We start from the raw sequence: 9626 nt of genomic DNA on the forward strand, positions 1-9626 counted from the left end.
TGGGCCTTTTTGCTTCCTTCACTGAAATCATGGCAGCTTTGAAGTGAAATGAGGAAAATGATCCTCCTTTTTGCCCTGGAGTTTATTACCTCTACATTAAAATGTGTCTCTCATGGGCAGAAATGTAAACAATCTTCTATTTTATACTTTGTTTTAAAGACCTTTTACTTGAATTGGTAAAAAAAAAAAAAAGGATTTAAAATGGACAGCCAAATTTAGGTTTGTTTGTTGTGGAGTTTTGTGTTTGAGGGAGGGAGTGACTTTTAAGTCATTTTTCAAGGCTAATATTGATTACTTTTCATTGTTTGCAGATGTTAATCCTTCAGTGAAGGCATTTTAAGGAATAAATGAAAAAATAACTGGGTTAAGCCCACTCATAAGAACTGTAGCCTGCCCCCCTCCTTTTTTTCTTAACCTGTGACAGAGCCTCATGAAAATCGAGCTTGGGATGTAAAAAACCTCTTAAGTTGAATTTTAGGCCTCCAAATGAAAAATGTTCATTTGCGTTAATCCAATAGAATTCTCAGACTTTATGGAATTGTCAGCTTATGATGATGTTTATTTTTTTATTTATGTCATATTAGGACTTTACATGTGGATATTTCTTCGGTAATTGGCAGATGTGGGGAAAAGTCAGAAGGCCCTTTAAAAGATACAGACTTATTCTCTGGGTGAAATTTTATAGTCCTGAAAAGCACGTATCAGAGACAAAGCTCTTAACTGATAACATTGACTGTTCTCTTTTTGAAATTTTAAATGGATTAAGAAGGGAGGTTTTATACTTCATACTTGGGCATAGTTTTTGAAAATGCAAGTGGAAAAAAGTTAAGAATATCATTTTTGTACAATGTAATAACTAGACAGCTATTCTAGAGGCTATAAAAATGCTTGAGGGAATAAAATAAAAAGGTAGCATAAAATTATGTATTGTACTGTTAGAATTTTAAGGAGAATGCATACTTGTAAGTCTCAAATACTCAAGTGAGCAGTATTAAAGTGGATTAAATAGAAGAATTTTCTTGCATATCATTTTTTCTCAGATTAAAAAAATACGTATTTATTTTGGTTTGTCTTAAAATTGAAGTTATAGTTAAATTTTGTTGGTACCTATATGGGATAATACAAAGGTTGGTAAGATGTCTTGCTTGGCACATTTAGTGACAGGTATCCTTAAATTTTTCATAGAGTTGCCACAGTTTTTCTTCACTTGATGAATTTGGTGGTTTTAGCATATAAACACCATAGGGTCTCTTAACAAACTTAAATTGTAAAAAAGCAATAGATTAAATCCCTGATTATTAACATTTCAAGGATGGAAACCTACTTTCAAATAAAAATGCCTTTTTGAGGACATTTTAGAATACATATAAGGGTATGATTCTGGGAGACTGTTTTTGATAGTTCTTTTCCTATTCTTTGAAATCATAAAGTAAATTAACAAAAGAATCAATAATTATGTTTTAACAGTTTCTTGATGTATTTAACAGACTGTTTCCTTAATAGTAATCTCCCAAGTGTTTCAGAAATTTGTGTAAGAGCAAGAGTTTATTTTCTGTTCAGATGTATTTCTGTAGACTAGAAAAAAAAAAGTTTATGAATTTAGAGTAGGCCAGTCTTAAATAATAAGAAACCATGAAATTTGATCTTTGTATTGTGAAATGTGTTTTCACTGAGGACTTTTAAACTGTGTCCTCTCTTTAAACACATAAGTAGTATAGAAAGTAAATCAGATATTTCATTGGCAAAATATAAGTGCCCTAATGCTTTGATAATGATTATTGAGACTTTTTTCCCCCACATCTTATATAAGCAGTGGGGTCCGGAAAATTATCAAAATAATTTTGGATAAGATTGAGATGAAGTGAAAAAAATCCACGCATGATTATGGTATATATGTATGTTGTTTTGCAACAGTGAAAGAGTGAAAAAGAAGAGTTTAGGATCAAAATTTATCCACGTTAATCAGATTCCCTAGCATTTTCTACTTTATTGTGTAATTGACTTTTTAGCTAATATGTAGTTATTCCGTGTTTTAATACAGCAGACATCAGAAAAAAATAAATCTCATTTGAGAATCTATAATCTTGGCTTTATCAAATATACAGACTACTCTATATTGTCTACCTATCAACATTCAAGCTATTCAACATTTGAGACAATTTACAAACTAAATATATTATAAACGTTAATTAAAGAAGTAATTTTCATTTTAAGAGAACTGCTCCTTCCGAGGGGTTATTTTTAACATTACAAATAGCACTATCCTTTGAGTAAAATAAGAATTAATTACAAATTATACTTTTAGCAAAGGGAAAATGCAATTTTTATTGGCCTGGGGGGCATGTATGCTAAGTAGTTTGTGGCCCAGTTTCCATTTCTGTATCTGTGCTGCCTCTGACCACGGATTGGGTACTGCGGGAGGAAAGACTGTGAGGAGAAAGTTAATAAAAGAAGCTACATGAGTTGATCATAGTTCTGCTCAGAAACCTATGTCCACCTGAATTCAGAACCAGAAGAGAAATTCTGACAGTCTGTTTCCCCAGCCCTTTTACATCGATTTCTGAGAGTTAGCAGTGGCAGAGAAGAGTTGTTGTCTCTGCCATTTGCAAAGCCGACTGCTTGATCCACAGCAAATCAAACCCAGGAAATCTTTTAGTCTTGTCCATTTCAGTTCCACTTCCTTGCCAGGGGCATAACAGCTGAAGTTAAAAGACTTATACCCAAATGGGAAAATTAGTGCCATTTGTGTAGAGGCAGTAGCCTTATTCAAACTGCTTTCAACCTAATTGGGAAAAAAAAAAAAGAGAGACTATGACTTGATTAGAAGTCCTCTGGGTTGGGTAGCACGTAGGAGACTATGGCTCAAGAATGCTTTTAGGTTTTTCACTTATTTTGAATTAGTTATAGTTTGCATTGTATTCTCGGGTTTGTGTGTGTGTGTGTGTGTGTGTGTCTGTGTCTGTGTCAGCGTGTCAGTGTCCTTTTCTTCAGCTTCTACAATTTGGAATAGGCAAAAAGTACCAAAATGGTAAACTTTAAAGTGACCAAGATGGCATCGGGTTGGTCATGTAAAAGTTCTTCCACTACTCCAGCACGTCTGTAACAGAGGTAATGCCCCGCTGGATTTACTTCCGTGTATTGTAAATTTAGGGTTTTTTTTTTTTTTTTTTTGCTTAGAAGTAATCTCAGTTTTGAGAAGGGGAGCAGAGAAGGAAAAGAACTTTGCCTAAAAACCAGTGCCATCCGACAACCGATGTCTTCAATTAGCTCTGTCAAATTTCGGGTGAACTTTGGCCCTGTTAGTAAATTGGATATGTATTAAAGAAGATTTTTAACAAATCAGCTCAGAAAGGCCTGCTCCAGAAACTTGTGGTATGTGTGCTTTTGTAATTAATCTAAATGTAACATGTAAGACCAATATTATTATACATATGAGGTGAAATTGTTTTGGAGTCCAAATGTAGGAAAGGATTCATTCCCCAAAAAAGCCAAACTGATAAGATCTTACTAAAATCACCTGAGATTTTTGACTTACAGCGCATACCCAAGTGGAAATTCAAGTCATAAAATCATTATTGAATAACCCCATGGAATAATTCTTTTCTTTCTTTAAACCTGACCTTTTACCTGTTATCTCCACTTCATTAAGTTAACTTAAAAAAAAGTCTCAGATAAGAAACAGTAGGCTCAAGGAATAAAGTGTGAGAGCTCTGTGGTAAAATCTACCTATAGTGCATGAAGTCTTTTAAAATTAGGATTTAACTGGCTTTTAACTAGAGTGGCTTTTTAGGTAACTAACCGGTAATATTGTCACTTGACATTTCCTTTTCATATTCTGTGCCATAACTCAAAACTGATTTCCTTTTTATGGGTAAGAGTGGAACTATAATAAATCAAAAACAAAACAAACAACTTACAGCTTACAGTCTGATTTTAATACAGAACACTGCTGCATATTTACTAACACCTGAAAAGATTCTAGGTTGCCTCATTATTTATTTTTGTTTTTGGAATGGGGATTAGGATTTTTTTTTTTAATGAAAAGAGTAACATTAATATCCCTTTTAGATGACTATCCATATGCATATTCACTGTTAGTTGTGACAAACAGTAGTTTGAATTATAGTTCTAAGTAAAAAAATTACAAGTTAGTACCTGGACTGATGTCTGTCTGGTAAGTTGCATTCTTAGTGCTCCTAATAATTAAACAGTTGAAATTTTATCATATTATAACGTCTGAAAAGTTTTCCAGATTCATATAAAAGGGGAAAATATAATAAGACATCTTAATCTTGTTAAATATTAAGATAGATTAACCAAAAGATTTTCTTTCAGTGATTTGTGTTTTTTCAGCCAAAGGTACTAAAAATACCTTTATAGACAAAAGAATATATGAAAAGAAATATAAAACAAAAGACTAACAAACTGGGTTTATTTTTTTTAAAGAAACTAAATTTTTATTATAATTTTTATTCTTGGTGCCTATAGTTTTTCAAATTCTGGAGAAATGGCAATAAATCATACAAAATGACAAAGATGATCAAAAGATTTAACAAAATTTAGTTTCCCTTCAAAATAAATGTATTTAGTAGTTGGGAAAAGCTAATGTTCTGTGTTTCCTTTCGTTAATTAGCACATTTTCACAAACCAATGAAATCATAAAGCCAATTATGTATCAATTAAGAATAATTTGAAAAGCAGATTTGTTTGAAAAGTAAATCTTCCTTCTGAAGGTGGAGTTCATTGTACTAATCATAAGTGTCAGCGAAATTTTCTTTTGCAAAATATATTGAAGTAGAAATGATAAGACAACTGCATATTTCAGAATAATAGATAAATTACTATGTGTCAGTTGTACTCGCTAACCTAAAAACATGATTTATATTAGGAATATTAAAATATAAATGGAATAGCAGAATTTATTATTGTCCACTTGTAATTTCAGAGCACCTGTCCAAATATTATCTAGAACCAGCACAGAATGATTGTCCGAAATTTCTGGAGTTTTGACTTTGTCAAGATCTTTTTTCAAAAGCAAATATTAAAATAAAATGTGTCCAACTTCCCTAACCGCCAGAACAATAATAATGATAATTATCACTCTATTGATTATTTTCTGTGTGCCTGTGCTTTACCACATGCGTTGTTTGTATTACCTCCGATGATCTTTGCAGTAACCTCACAGTCTTGGCACCATGATTGGTCCTGTTTTACAGACAAGAAAACTGTGGCCTGGCAAGATTAAAGGGATCAAACAGCTAGGAAATAGTGTGGCTCCCAGACTCAAACCTAAGTTTTGCCTGTTCCCACCTCTCTATACTTTCTTACTTTACTATACTTCGCAGTAATTGAGCAGAATATTTGGGGATCTCGTCTAACAAGCTGTTTGGGAGTCTTTTGTCCTCAGTTATTGCACATCTTTTTCTTTGATTTTTAGAACTATCTCAAAGTCTTTCGTGCCCAAGTCTGGCAAAAGACATAGATGATATAGGTAATAATGTTTGTGCCCCAAATAAACAGGTAGCGTCTTTAAGATACCGAGCCTGATAATTCAGAACGGATTGGAAATTTTCTCTGGAGATCTTTCCAAAAGAATCATGTAGACAATTTTTTTGTTGTGTGTTTTTGGAACCATGACACTGGAATTGGAATCCAGATTTACACCCAACCTGCAGTAGGTGTTCAGATATTTTTTAAAACAAGGAATGAATAAAATGATAGCATTTCTTTGCCTGTGGAAGTTCTAATACACACTGTGTGTTCAAGGGTAGTACCGAGGGCGGGTATCTTACCACTGACTATGCAACCTTGGACAAGTTACTGCACCCTCTTGAACCTCAGTTTCCTCTTTTGTGAAATGAAAGTAACTGCATCTTCCTCAGTAAGTTGTGAAGATTAAATAAATAAGTGCCTTTTCTTTGTTCTCACACCTGACCTTTTATGTGGGTATAAAAAGCCTGTCGGAGTAGTGAGGACTGAAGGGAAATTGTCAGAGCAAGCCACAATGAAGCCATGAGTTGAGATAGGAGTTCGTGTAGCTAAACCCACCAGAGAAAGAGTCAAGGCCAAGGAAGAAGATGAAGGTGGTGCTTTGCTGGTTCTGGAGTAAGGGTACAAGCCCAGACAGAGAATAGCAGAGGAAGGGGCCTGTATTCCCGTGCTGAATCCCTAGTGTTGACCGTGGCTTTAGACAAGTTGCCTGGGCTGTTGATGTGTAAACTGAGAGCACACTTCAGGGCTACCTAAGAGTCGCTTGAGCATGGTACATCTTAAAGCTCTGCCTACAAAGTTTTAAGTGTCTGCTGTCACTGTACCTACTCTAGGGGACTTAAGGGAACTCCCTGTAGGAAGATGTTAGCGTTGCAGACATATAGCCTCACCTTCCAGATCCAGGTTAGCACTTCTTGGACCTGAACCTTCTCCTTATCACTATCCTCCCTTCTCCCCTCCCCCCAAACTCTTTCACTGCTCTCTCTGATGGCAAAGGAGGCAGGCGGCAGTTTTTATTTTGTAGAGGTTAAAGACCCTACAGTGCTATGCAGGATAATAGCAAAGGCCCCTTTCAGGGCTAACATTTTACAGCTTTTGAAGTCCTGTGTAGGTACACAGTGAAAGAGCAAAAGCAGAAGGCTAAAGAGGCAACCGAGTCAATTTGCAGGCTGGACAAAACCAGGATTAAAATGCAGAGAAATAGAAGGAACTTGAATAGCAAAGAAACACACACACACACACACACACACACACACACACACACAGAGTTAAGATGGGTGCAAAGGTCAAAGCATAAATGTTAAGGACAAAATTAGACAAATTTACATGAGAAGAAAATGAAACTGTAAAAAACAAATTTCATAATGGAAAAATGACTTTTAAATAGCAAAAGCAATTAAAGCTTAAGGTTTTTTCCATCATAGTTCCTCTTTTGAGGCCCATTGGAACAGAGTAGTTATATTCCAGGAAAGCAATTTTATGTGTATGGGGAAAGAGGTTAAGAGGAAGGTGATAGAGAACAACATTCTGGGACACCACCAAATCCAAATCTAAGGATTTTGAAAGGGAGGTATTTGACAAAAGAGTATTCTAAAGTTACTTGAAAATAGGAAGCCTTTCACTCTTTTTTGTGCCTGAAATGGAAAGCAAGGACTACACAGATTGAAAGTCGCCTGAAATTTAAAGCATTTAAAGAAAAAAAAAGCAAAAGAATTTGTCATCAGAAATGTTTCCAAAAAACTCCTTGGAATCAAAGGGCTAATAAAATAGAAACAACATGATAACTAGAAAAGAACTATAGCAAATTCTGCATTCTGTTTGGGTCAGAGGGACCCGATATAATTGCTGGAACCTGTGGCATTCTAGAAAATGACACTAGTTTATGCACAGTCGTGTGTGAGAGTTAACAGGGAGAAATGAGCTAACATTGCTTACCAGTTACCAGGGCCTGCTCAGTCTAGCGGTAACGAAGTTAAGTAGGTTGCTGTGGATAGAAGACTCTTAACATTTCACTTTTTTTGTCTTCCCTGACCCCAACATTATAGGTGCCTCACAGGAGTTATGGACTAGGTGTAGACTTTAATATGGGAAGCTTCTATGTTTGAGGCCCAGCTGAGCACTTAACTTCTGGTCATGTGACATGGGCACATCTTCTAAAAGCTCTCCACCTCACTTTCCACATTTGTTAAATGAGATTATTAATGTTAATCTAGTACCTTCTTCACAGGGCTGTTGGGAGAATCAAATGAGCTTTACATATGTGGAAGTATTTTGTAAGCATACCTGAATGTTTTTAGTGACAGGGGAGAGATCGTTTTGGAATTACTTCCAAAGAGAAGAAGAAATTAAAGAATGCGACGAATTCATTTTTTTGTTCTCTTCAGTCACCAAAGCTCTTGAGCCTTTATGACCTCACCTGAATATAGAGCTTCCTAATCTGTTGTCCATGGATCACAAGTGACCCACAGAGAGAATTCAGGGGATCATGAACTTGGATGCAAAAAAAAAAAAATGTGTTTGCATTCTATTCGTGCTAACCACTAATTGGAATTTAGCATTTCCTTCAATTTTGAGTGGAGGTGACAAGTTGCAGTAGTATTTTAGCAGGACCTGTGATTTTATCACCGCTAAAAATTACAAGTAATTTATATTACATTACAGTTGTTGCTGACATCTAGAAATACTGTCTACGGGTGACCCAGCTTTGACATAACGTTAGTTACAAGACATCTGCTAGATCTTGTAATTTAATATGTTAAGAATCCCGTGTATGACTATACTATATGTGCATTTTAATATTTAGATATTTCAATGTAATTGGTTTCCTTTGTAACCTAGTATGCTGTATTTTATGCATTTCGCGTGAGAAGGGGTCCATAGATGCAAAAACTTTTTTTGAAGTTTTTATTCTGACAGAGGGCCTACCGGCTTTACCAGATACTGATATTAAAAGGATTACTGGTACACTAGCTACTCACATAGCCACATCTGATAGTGTACTCCATGGTGAGAAAATCCAGTTATTCAAGTTAAAATAGCTTAGCGTTACAGTATAACGAAACAGTGCACTGGACAATACGAGGCACAGATCTCTTCATCTGGTGTCACCTCTCTCATGCATGGTGGATTCAGGCCAGACTCTGCAGTGCACTCAGAGGGGTGAAGATCACAGGGCATGACAAGCCACATACGTACCCTCCAGTTTAGATGTCTCCTAATATCTGTAGGTGATGTCTAAACAATAGAATAAGAACGTTATTATTCTTGTTTCATAACGATGGAATAAGAATGTGCAGCTAGAAACCCAAACAAGAAGATAAATGTTTACATTTCATTTTTAAATTTTATTTTGTGCTTTTGCAATTGTCCATTTGACATAAAAAATGGCAATAATTAAGATTACTCTGCTCCCATGGTCTTTGTTTAAATGTCAGAATACTCATGGAATGCCTAATATATTTGCATCTTCCTCCTCAAATAGAGTTTTAGTTTCTTTAGATGGCAATCCTGTGTTGTCATATTTTCTGTTGATTTTATTTAGCACCTAATAAGAGATAATAAATTATACTGGTGTATGCTTTGAATGGTTAAGACCTTTTTTTATTGTATCTGTATTTTCCCTGCCAGCTCTGTTTTCTGCTTAAAAAATTAGGCTGCATTTGCCTATTCATCTTGATTTCTTGTATTGGATATTTGAGCTTCTTCAAAAACAAGAATTTGATAGACATGATCGTCCTGGGTTTGTCACAGCTCTTGATTTTGACTTTGATGTCTCTGTCATCTGATACTGCGTGACTTTGAGATCTCCTAGTGATGCTCATTGTGCAGGCACATCAGCAAATCAGAAGGGCCCAAATTCTCTTCTGTGTTGATGATCACTGAGGCCCAGAAAAGTCATGGGACTTACCCAGGATTCAGAATGGGTAAGTGGTAGACTCATGGAATAAATCCTGTCTGTAGATTCTCAGCCCACCACCCTATCACTACACTGGCCTGTCCCTAAACTGTGCTCGATCCTGTAAGATTCTGGGTAAGACTCTTGAATTGGTTAGTTTTGAAAATTCCGCATGCCATATATTTTTACCTTTTAAAGATTCCGAGAAGTTCTGCAGTGAAGAAACTTGGCTGATGTTAAT

General features: G+C 35.5%; 1 long non-coding RNA gene across 1 annotated transcript; it reads left to right on the top strand.

Annotated features, from left to right (window-relative positions):
• The first annotated feature begins 1225 nt into the window (after positions 1 to 1225).
• Positions 1226 to 9081, top strand: LOC131491834 (uncharacterized). The gene is made up of 2 exons (XR_009251678.1): positions 1226 to 3372; positions 7536 to 9081. It is a non-coding gene; the product is annotated as an uncharacterized LOC131491834 (long non-coding RNA).
• The last annotated feature ends 545 nt before the right edge of the window (positions 9082 to 9626 follow it).

This window comes from Neofelis nebulosa, chromosome 12 (assembly GCF_028018385.1).
Source record: "Neofelis nebulosa isolate mNeoNeb1 chromosome 12, mNeoNeb1.pri, whole genome shotgun sequence".
In the NCBI taxonomy this organism is placed as follows: Eukaryota; Metazoa; Chordata; class Mammalia; order Carnivora; family Felidae; genus Neofelis; species Neofelis nebulosa.